Here is a 9253-nt window from a genome sequence, read left to right as displayed (position 1 = left end):
TAGGGATTTCGCTACACTCCCTTGGAATAAGATGGCCTCTTGTTTTTAGATCTAAAGCTCCATTTTCTGGAAGCACAAATGCCATAGACCTTTGACTTTATTTTCCTTTAAAATCAATCGAATGTGTTTGGTCTCTTCTCCAAATTGCACAAGCAGATTAATGCAGCGATTATCTGTATTGGTAATTGAATGACTCTGATGGCAGACCGCAAAGACATATTGATTTCTCAACCTTTCTAAATAAATGCTCCCCCTCCCCAATCTCAAGGAAATAGCAGCTCCCTCTGCCCTGGACACTTAATAACAACACAGCTGCTTAGCCGAGAATCAAGGAAGATCAGGTGGTCCAGATATGCTTTGCTAAGATAATTTTTCCTTTGTCCCTCTTTTATAGTCTATTCATGGCTTTAAGAAGTATACAATCTATCAAATCTCTATTTCCTCATATGACATCATTGGCATCTACTTTTATGCTCATTTCTACCTAAGCTTAGAATTGGGGTGTACAGACAAAAGAATGAAACTAATTTTTTCACACCAAATTGTAAATATAGTGAATAATTAGGAAGGCTCTGGCCTTCATCATCTCAATGAGGACCCTTTTGAGATGAAATGGTCATGAACCAGCTGGGATACTGGTTTAGATGACAGAAAGCAAAGAGCAAGAACACTGGGGAGAATGGTAGACATGGTAGGCAAACTAAGTTTAATGGGATGGTGTCCTCTAAAGTAAAGCCTACTTTGCCAAATCAAAGGCATAAAGGAATTTTTTTAATTTTTAAGAAAATTTAAATTTTAAGGGATTAGATTTTTTTAAAATTTTGAATTTTAAATAACATACAATGTGCATGGAATTTGCCACTTAGTGGAGTTCTTCCTGGAGCTTCTAAATGAATGTGTCTATTATCCATCTCCAATTCTCCACTTCATAACAAAATCCCAGCAATACAGCTAGTGGTTATTATAACACAAATACCTGCATGTGTGTAATACCTTAAGCTTTTAAAATTGTATGATCACTGTTACATTACCTGAATTGCTTAAGAACCTCTGTGCATATGCAGATTAACATTACTCCTGTAGCGGAGGGCACTGAGTACAAGTCAAACCTAGGATGCCTTTTAATTCTCCTTTCAGTCATCATAAACAAACAAACAAACAAATAAATAAATCTGCTTGAGGACTTCCATTCTCGTATCTTCCAGACTTTGGGCTGATTATTAAAATGACAATATAGCATCTCTTCCTTTAAGCTTCTGTTGTCTCACTGGATATGACTGGGCGGTCTGTTTTCTTTTTGCTGCTAAAGCATAGCAACCTACTTCCATTCTATCCCAATTAATATCAGCTGCCCCTATTTTTCAACGCTTTCCTATAAAACCTTAGACCCTCGGACACAGCTAGGTTGCTGTTAACTCTTGTTCCTTGAGGAATTGGGCAAGAGATTATCTCTTTAGTTTCGAAAAGAATGGAGGCAAGTTCATGAATGAGTGCCTCTAGAGAAAGCACTACAGCGGTGATTAGATCCGAGGACAGGTAAACTAGGTATGGAAGCCATGTCTCAGGAGAAGGATTCATCATGGAAGAAGAGAGGCACGAGAGGAAGACAAGCTGTAAGCTTGAAAGCACGGAGTCAGGACAAGATAAATGGAATGAGATCAAAAGTAACCAAAAACACATGACTCAGGAGTGGCCAACGGTACTTTCAAGAAAATTATAAGAAAAGGCCTTTTTGTAAGTTGGTGATAAATGGAGCAGGTTTCAAGACTTCCACTACTCATAGAGTTATGAATACCGAAAATGTTCAGAATAGTCTATATGGTTCATGCTTACAGTAGGATGTCTGGCCAAACATCGACAGCATCGACTGGGAACTCATTGGAAATGGAGAATCTTGAATCCTACCCCAGACCTATGAATGAGAAATTACTATTTAACAATAGTTTATGGAGCCTGGTTGGCCCAGCAGTGAAGTGGCTAGGCAGCTAATCAGCAGGGTTGGGGTTGAAACCAACCCAGTAGGTGCATGGGAAACAGACAAAGATCGAACAAACAAACAACAGCAACAAAAGCCACTGCCCATGAGTTTATTCTAACTCATAATGTTGGAAACAACATTGGGTTCTGAGACTGTCAATCTTCACCGGAGTGGATTATCTCATCTTTCTCCTTTGTGCTTCCAGTGAGTTTGAACTGCTGACACGTGGTTAGCTTTCCAAGGCTTACCTGGAGTTAAATCAGCTGGATGCAATTTTGATAGCGTCTAACAACAGCCAAGTGAGTCCTATTAACAAAAAAGTTCGAGATGCACTGCCGTGTCAGGATTGATCTCTCCTGGTACAGTTGTTACTTGCAATAAGGTTGGGGACTCAAGTCCATGCAGCCACTCCTCAGGAAAGAAAGCTTTGGCAGCCCGCTTCCATGAGGATGTACAGCCTGGAACTCTTGAACATCCTCTAAGGTGGTTCTGCTGTGTTCAATAGGATTGCTATAATTAAATATCAACTCCATCCCCATGTGTTTGGAGCCTGTAACAGAACCACTTACACAACACAGCCTCAGACTACACTTTGAAAATTTCAAATTTTTGAGTAGGTTTGCAGCGCAACCGGCCTACATTGTAATCCGAGTAGAAAGATGTTTAAATTTCTAGACTAAACAAAAAAAAAGTTAGTCCTATGGCTTCCTCTGACTCTGAGCACAATGGATAATAGCCAATAGCCTATTTTGATGAGTGCCAAGTAGGGCCGACCTCCATTCTACCTGCTAGAGACCGCAGTTCCTCTTTCACAGGCTCACTCCCTGCAGGGGCAGCCAATGCATTTATTTGCAGCTCTGGTCTGAGAGAGACTCCAGCTGTTTTCCTCATGTTCTTGTGGATTTTTGATGGACGACATGTGAGGTAGGCCTTGTTTTGACAATCCTACGCCCTGAAACTTTTAATAAAAATAGTGGGATGGAGCCCACTTTGTTTCAGCTCTTTGGTGTTTGAGTGAAAAGACCCCTTTGGGGGGCACTCGACAGGTGTGTTATCGGAATACTAAATAATACTATTTAGAAAACTTGCTGCCTGGGAAGGGTTTAAGGTCGACAAGTTCTGAAAACCCTGAAATGGTATGATTCTCTGAAGGCAGCATAATGAAAAGTGTAAGATTATAGGATTAGAATGATATTTGATTCTCTGTTTGCATCTTTATGAGCTTTGATGGGGCTTCCAGAAGATAGCGGGGGAATTTCATTACCTTTTCATTCTCGTTTTCACATACATTTTGAAGCTTCTTTGTATGTGACGTTAAGTAAGTTACCTAACTTAACGAAGCTTCCGTTTTCTCATCTATAAGGGGGAGATAATTATAGCTACCTTGAAGGGCAGAGGCATGATGTAACAAGACGACGCGCACAAAGTGCCCAACATAAAGCTTACACCCTACCTAGTCCTTTACAAATACTAGATCTTTCATTATTGTCATTTTATTCCTCTAAACTGATACAACTGTGTAGAAAAAGTCATTTAAGCAGTTGATTTTCTTATTATATCATAGAAAGCACAAACATCCAGGGAAAAGAAATTGCATAAATGGAATGAATATTACATTTTAAACATGATGATATCATATATTCAAACAACAGCATTAGAATCTTATTAAGCTGGGAGCCCATTATAGGACTATCCTTAAGTTTTGTGCTATGAAAATGCTTAATATGCTATCTTATACGTCTCAAAACAGTCTCAGAAACATTTGCAAAGTACGTACCATTTTTCTCCAACCGATCATCTGAAAAAAACTTGAGTTTCCTTTGCCCATCTATCCAGCAGCACTCTGGTCTCCCACAAACCATCCACCAGGTTTTGGTTCCCCTTAATTTCCCCCTATCAAAATTACTTAATCTGTGCTTTCCTATGTATTACTGCTTTCAGTTAAAGTGGTAATGACCAACGAAACAAAGCTACTCCTCACAATGCACAACCAGCGACATAAAGGATACCTTTCCATTTACCTTAATAACCGTGTGTGTACAATCCAGAAGGGTTTTTTCGAAGGTGGCATTTCAGCTCCAAAAGAATCCCTTGAATACTGTCCATCCTTATTAAATAAAGTGGCAAGAGGGTGAGAGAGAGACAATACCTAGGAATTTCCTTTGATAAAACATTATTTGTGTGAGTTGTCTAATAGATTCAATATTTAAATACTTTGGGGATTGGATTATTTTTAAAGAAAATTCTTATAGTACTCAAAAGTATGCACCCTTGACAAGAACCTTGCGCCATTAAAAGTATGACTCTTAACAATCAAAGAAACCAAATAAAAAGGTTTAGACTTTTTAAAGCGATTGTAAAGATGGGTGTCAGTGTAGATGCTACCGCAGAACTCATGATTAGAGCACAGCTGTGTGCTAGGGAGGAACTGACCCTACGAGGACTCTGAGAACATTTTTTTCCCCTAGAGCAAATACGTAAATAGCTTTCCCCCCCTTATCCAAAACACATGAATGGATCGCTCTGAAGCCAGTATACAGAGACAACCCAGGTCCAAGTTCATAAAGAACACCATTATATTCCCTTATTGACCAATTAATTTCTTTTTTGACTAAGAAAGAGAATGGTCTTGTGAACCTCCACAAGAGCTGTTGGTGTCCTTGGTTTTATGGAACTGCTTTGGGGTGAGAAATCCCTATAACTATTTATGAAATTTGAACCAAACCAATACTACAGGGAATCAGCACAATAATAACTCAATTCTAATTATGTGGAAACTTGAGGGTTTTGAGTTCATAGTGTCCTCTTAGCCAGGCCCTTAAATCTTGTTAAAGAGATATTCTCGTTGAAGCCACTACATGGATCAATTTATCAACTCTATCTGTATCTGGATAGTCTAGAATCTGCTGTTTGAATGAGTGATTCAAGTTCACCTTTGCCATTCTTCTTCCTGTGCCATGTACCAATATTCTGAAAAGCTCCCTCATCACTTATAGTGAAGTGAATACACTACTGACTGGCGGAATCTGATCAAAGCTTTGCCAGCTCTCCGATATCTCTCGCATTGTGCTTTTATGGAGGAACAATTGATATTTTAGTCCCACAGAATTGCCAAAACCATTTACTTAAGAAATATTAATTTACTAAAGCTAACTTTCTTTTTTCCAAACTCTTGATTAGAATACTATCTAATGGAAATAGATTTTTTAATTGAAGATTCGAGTGCACATTGTATTGATTCACATGGAAAATTCCTTTTAAGTGGAAAACACAAATATGTTTGTCCCCCCCAAATGCATAAAAATTGCACCAGTTGCCCACTTCATAATGACTGTTATTAAGTAGACTCGGAGGAGAAAACAAACAAACCTGTTACAAGATTAATATTTTGACCAGATATCTTCGTAAACTAAAAGTAATACCAAAATCAATATAGTACATCGTATGTGCAAAGATTTAGGTAGGACCATTGTTGAGGAATTGGATATGGGACAACTTTTCATCTGATTTCTTCCATCTGAAACCCCTTCCAGTTATAATTTGAATTAGGTTTATTTTCAAGATGGGGTAGGTTGAATGTTATGCTATTTTAAAGACCAATCTAAATGACACCATCAGTGCCCTTGTAAGAGTAAATAGAAATGTCAAGAACAGTGAGCTTATGTTGATAGGGAAATAGCAAGTTGTGATGTCGTAATGATCTCTGTTTTATTTCTCTCTTAGTTCTAACTCCCATTGCAATGGTTACAGAACTCACAAGCAAAATTTACAATCAAAGGGCTTATTAAGAAGTTTAAAAAGTTTTAATGTCAGCGAGAAATGCTCAGGATGGTAATTATCAGGATATGAGACAAAATTCTTTCAGATCTGCTAATAAATGCTAGAAGAGCCATCCCCTCCATTGTGAACCTCAACCCCCAGGCATCCAGCTCAAGCTCCATGGATTTACAAGCCTGGTTCCCTGAATTAAGTGTTCAGAGACACCCTATCTAGTAAGCATCAGCCCAGAGCATTCAGCTCTACTTCTATGGCTCAACAAGACAGCTTCCTGAAGTAGTTGCTCAGAGACACCCCACAAGCCAGTCTCCTGCACAGAAGCACTCCGCTTACTTGCTCCATGGGTTGGGCCGTCTACCACTCTGTTTAATGCTCTGGCTCCTGATTCTCCTGCTTCTCCTCTGATATTCTAGCTGTCTTCTGGATCCAGGAGGTTTGCTTCACAAGGAGCTCCAGTCCAGTGGGTGCCTCCACTCCTGGCTCTTCCTGTTAATGAGGTCTCTCCCTCCTACTGCTTCTCATAAGGCTTATTTTATATGCAGAAGGAGACACAGGAATCCTGTTCGCAATTCTTAACAGACTTGTGTAGGGAATCGTCATTTGGTGGGCATTTGAGACTTTAGCTAGAAGAGCCACATTAAATAACTTACAGCCCCTACACCGTTGGAAAAAGAAGGTTAATAGGGTCAAAGAATGTAACCAATATCATTGAATTATACAAGCAGAAATTGTTGGCTTGATGTAAGTTTTGCTATGCATATATCCAACAAAAATGAAACATATTAGTTTTTAAAAGATATTGGGAAATCATGGGACACTTCAATCTGTAAACATCCCTTGTCTGTAAACTCTTAAATCCTAAAATATGATGAAAATCATTCATTCGTATGAATGTATTAAGTGGTAGCTCATGAACCTATTAAGCAAACAAATGTTGGCTGACTGATTTCTGGAAATTAAAATGAATTAAATTCAGTTCCTCTCATTAGGAGCTTACAGCCTGCTGGTATCCATGAACAGGTTATCCATCATGTGACACTAAGTTAGTGAGACTGGTGGTGGTAGAAGTTACAAAGCTCTCCTAGGAAATGTAGAGGGTTAAGGTTCTAACCATAATGAGCTCTTCGATCTACATGAGTAGGTAAATTAAATAAAACAGGAATCTAGGAGTGCAAGTTGATTATTGGTTCTTAAACAAAAATAAATTATTTCTTAGCATTCAAATGGCATAGCTAGGCAGACATACATCCACTTGAAGATCACCACTATCAAAGGATTGTGTATCCAACACTATTTACTTCCACTCCTTTTAATTCTTGCACTCCTCTCAATAGTCTCCCCTGCCGCCATCAGTGTTTTTGCTGACCTCCCACTTATCGTATATTGCATTTGCCTTTACCTAAGTAGATAAAACGGTCCCTCCCCCCAAAAAAACCCCACAGATATGCGCTGGGCGGAGTGGAGCTTTCATAGAACACATTGTTTCCTGCTAGGTGATCCTTGAGCAACTTGCTCTGAGTTAGTGCACCCAGTGGCATCGCCTGGGAAGGTTCTCTTTGGTCACAGTGAATTTTTTCATAAAAGCAGTTTTACTCACACTTTTTTTTTTTTTTGTAATGGCTGATATAAGAGAACAACATGTGGCTGTGAAATTTTGTTTCCTGCTTGGGGAAAATGCTGCAGAAACTGTGGTCATGTTGAACACAGCTCACAAGGACAGAGAGTTATGAGAAAAACTCAACTGTATGAGTGGTTTTCTCATTTCAAAAAAGGTGAAATGTCAATTGATGGCAAACCTCATCTGGAAATCTGTCACCTTCTTAAACAGACAAAAATGTTGACTTATACTGCATTTGGAGTTCGTCCCACTAGGTCAGATTGTTAATCAAGCTTTCTATTTAGAGGTTCTGAAAATATAGTATAACCGTGTGCAGCAAAATAGGCCTGATTTGTGGCAGACTGAAGAATGGTTTTGCCACCACGACATTGCATCTGCTTATATAGTCATCTCGGTGCACCACCAGTTTTTGGCAGAAAACAACATGTCTCTTTTGCCCCATGCACTTCACTTGACAGACCTCAGTCTGTGCGACTTTTTCTTTTTTTTCTTTTTGCCAAGAATGAAGAGGGACATTAAAGGGCAATGATTTAAAGACCTAGAAGATACGAAGAAAAAAACTAGAAAGGTGCTATCAGCCATGCAAACAGATGAGTTTGAAAAATGTTTTCAAGAATGGAATCACAGATTTGACACATGATTAAGTGTAATGGAGAATACTTTGAAGGTGATAAGATTGCTTTGTAAAAAAAATTAAATATATAACATTGAACAAATTACCAGTTGTTTTGCTTACCCCCTGCTATAAGTCTACCTTGTAGTTAGTAATTTTAAATGGCTACGATACTAAATATAAAGGTTAGGCATATTTTTTATATCTTCCTTACACAAGCCCTCAAAAATTGGTTAAGAACTTGTTTCTCTCCATGGAAATTTTTAGTTAAAGGTGAAAGATTTATGCAGTTTGAAGAGAAACCAGAACATTAGCTACTATCATTATTAGTAATGAGAATTTAAAATATATCAGGCACTCTGAGTTGCAAAATCTTTAGTTCACATAAATTTCTATGCATCGCCACCCATCGCAACTGAGCTGATTCTAGCTCATGGTGACCCCATGGGTGTGAGAGCAAAGCGATGATCCATAGCTGTTTCCATGGCTAGTGTGTTAGTCGGGTACAATAGAGAAACAAGTCCAGTGAAACTCATATGTGCATAAGAAAGAGTTTTATATAAAAGGGCAATTATATATTGAGAAAACATCCCAGCCCAGTCCAGATCAAGCCCACAAGAATGATATTAGTCCATATGTCTGATACTGATCTATAAATTCCTCTTTAGACTCAAGCAACCCCTGAAATGATGCTGAATGCAGGATGATCACAGGCCAGTGGATGGAAAGTCCTGTGGATCTGGTGGCAGTGGAAATATCTCAACCTGGCAGGGGTCTCCATGTGGCTCCTCCAGCTCCAGGGCAGCTCCATTTGTCTTGTCAGCAGGAATGTCACACAGGGAGTGAACATGTGCCCCACCTCTAGTGAGCTACTGATTTCCTTAGTGCCTCCAAATGAGGTCATCAAGCTACAACCTGATTGACAGGCTAAACTCCACCTCTTCATCCTGAAGAGTCTCAAACTGACAACAGATTATGTAGGTACCACAGTTAGTTTTTCTAAAGTAGATTTCTAAGCTTATATTTTTCAAGGTGTTTATTGATAAACTCAAACTTACAACCTTTCAGTTGGCAGCAGAGTGCATTAACTGTTTGCCATTGTGGTCGTCACCTAATCTGGTGTCAATTTAAGGATTAAGTATGTAGGGGTGGAGTCTAGGCTGTCAATCTGGAGATAGACAATGAGACTTCTGTGTGGGCATGGCCATCTCCTGAGAATTCTGGGAAATCTGGTACTTCCCCTTGGAGGCGAAAGACAACTCTCTCT

The 9253-nt window shown here is 39.0% G+C and overlaps 1 pseudogene; it reads right to left on the bottom strand.

The window, feature by feature from the left end:
- Positions 1 to 8189: 8189 nt before the first annotated feature.
- Positions 8190 to 8295, bottom strand: LOC142460359 (U5 spliceosomal RNA; annotated as a pseudogene).
- Positions 8296 to 9253: the final 958 nt, after the last annotated feature.

Source organism: Tenrec ecaudatus, chromosome 10 (assembly GCF_050624435.1).
Source record: "Tenrec ecaudatus isolate mTenEca1 chromosome 10, mTenEca1.hap1, whole genome shotgun sequence".
Taxonomy (NCBI): Eukaryota; Metazoa; Chordata; class Mammalia; order Afrosoricida; family Tenrecidae; genus Tenrec; species Tenrec ecaudatus.
This window is presented reverse-complemented; position numbering and strand designations above follow the sequence as displayed.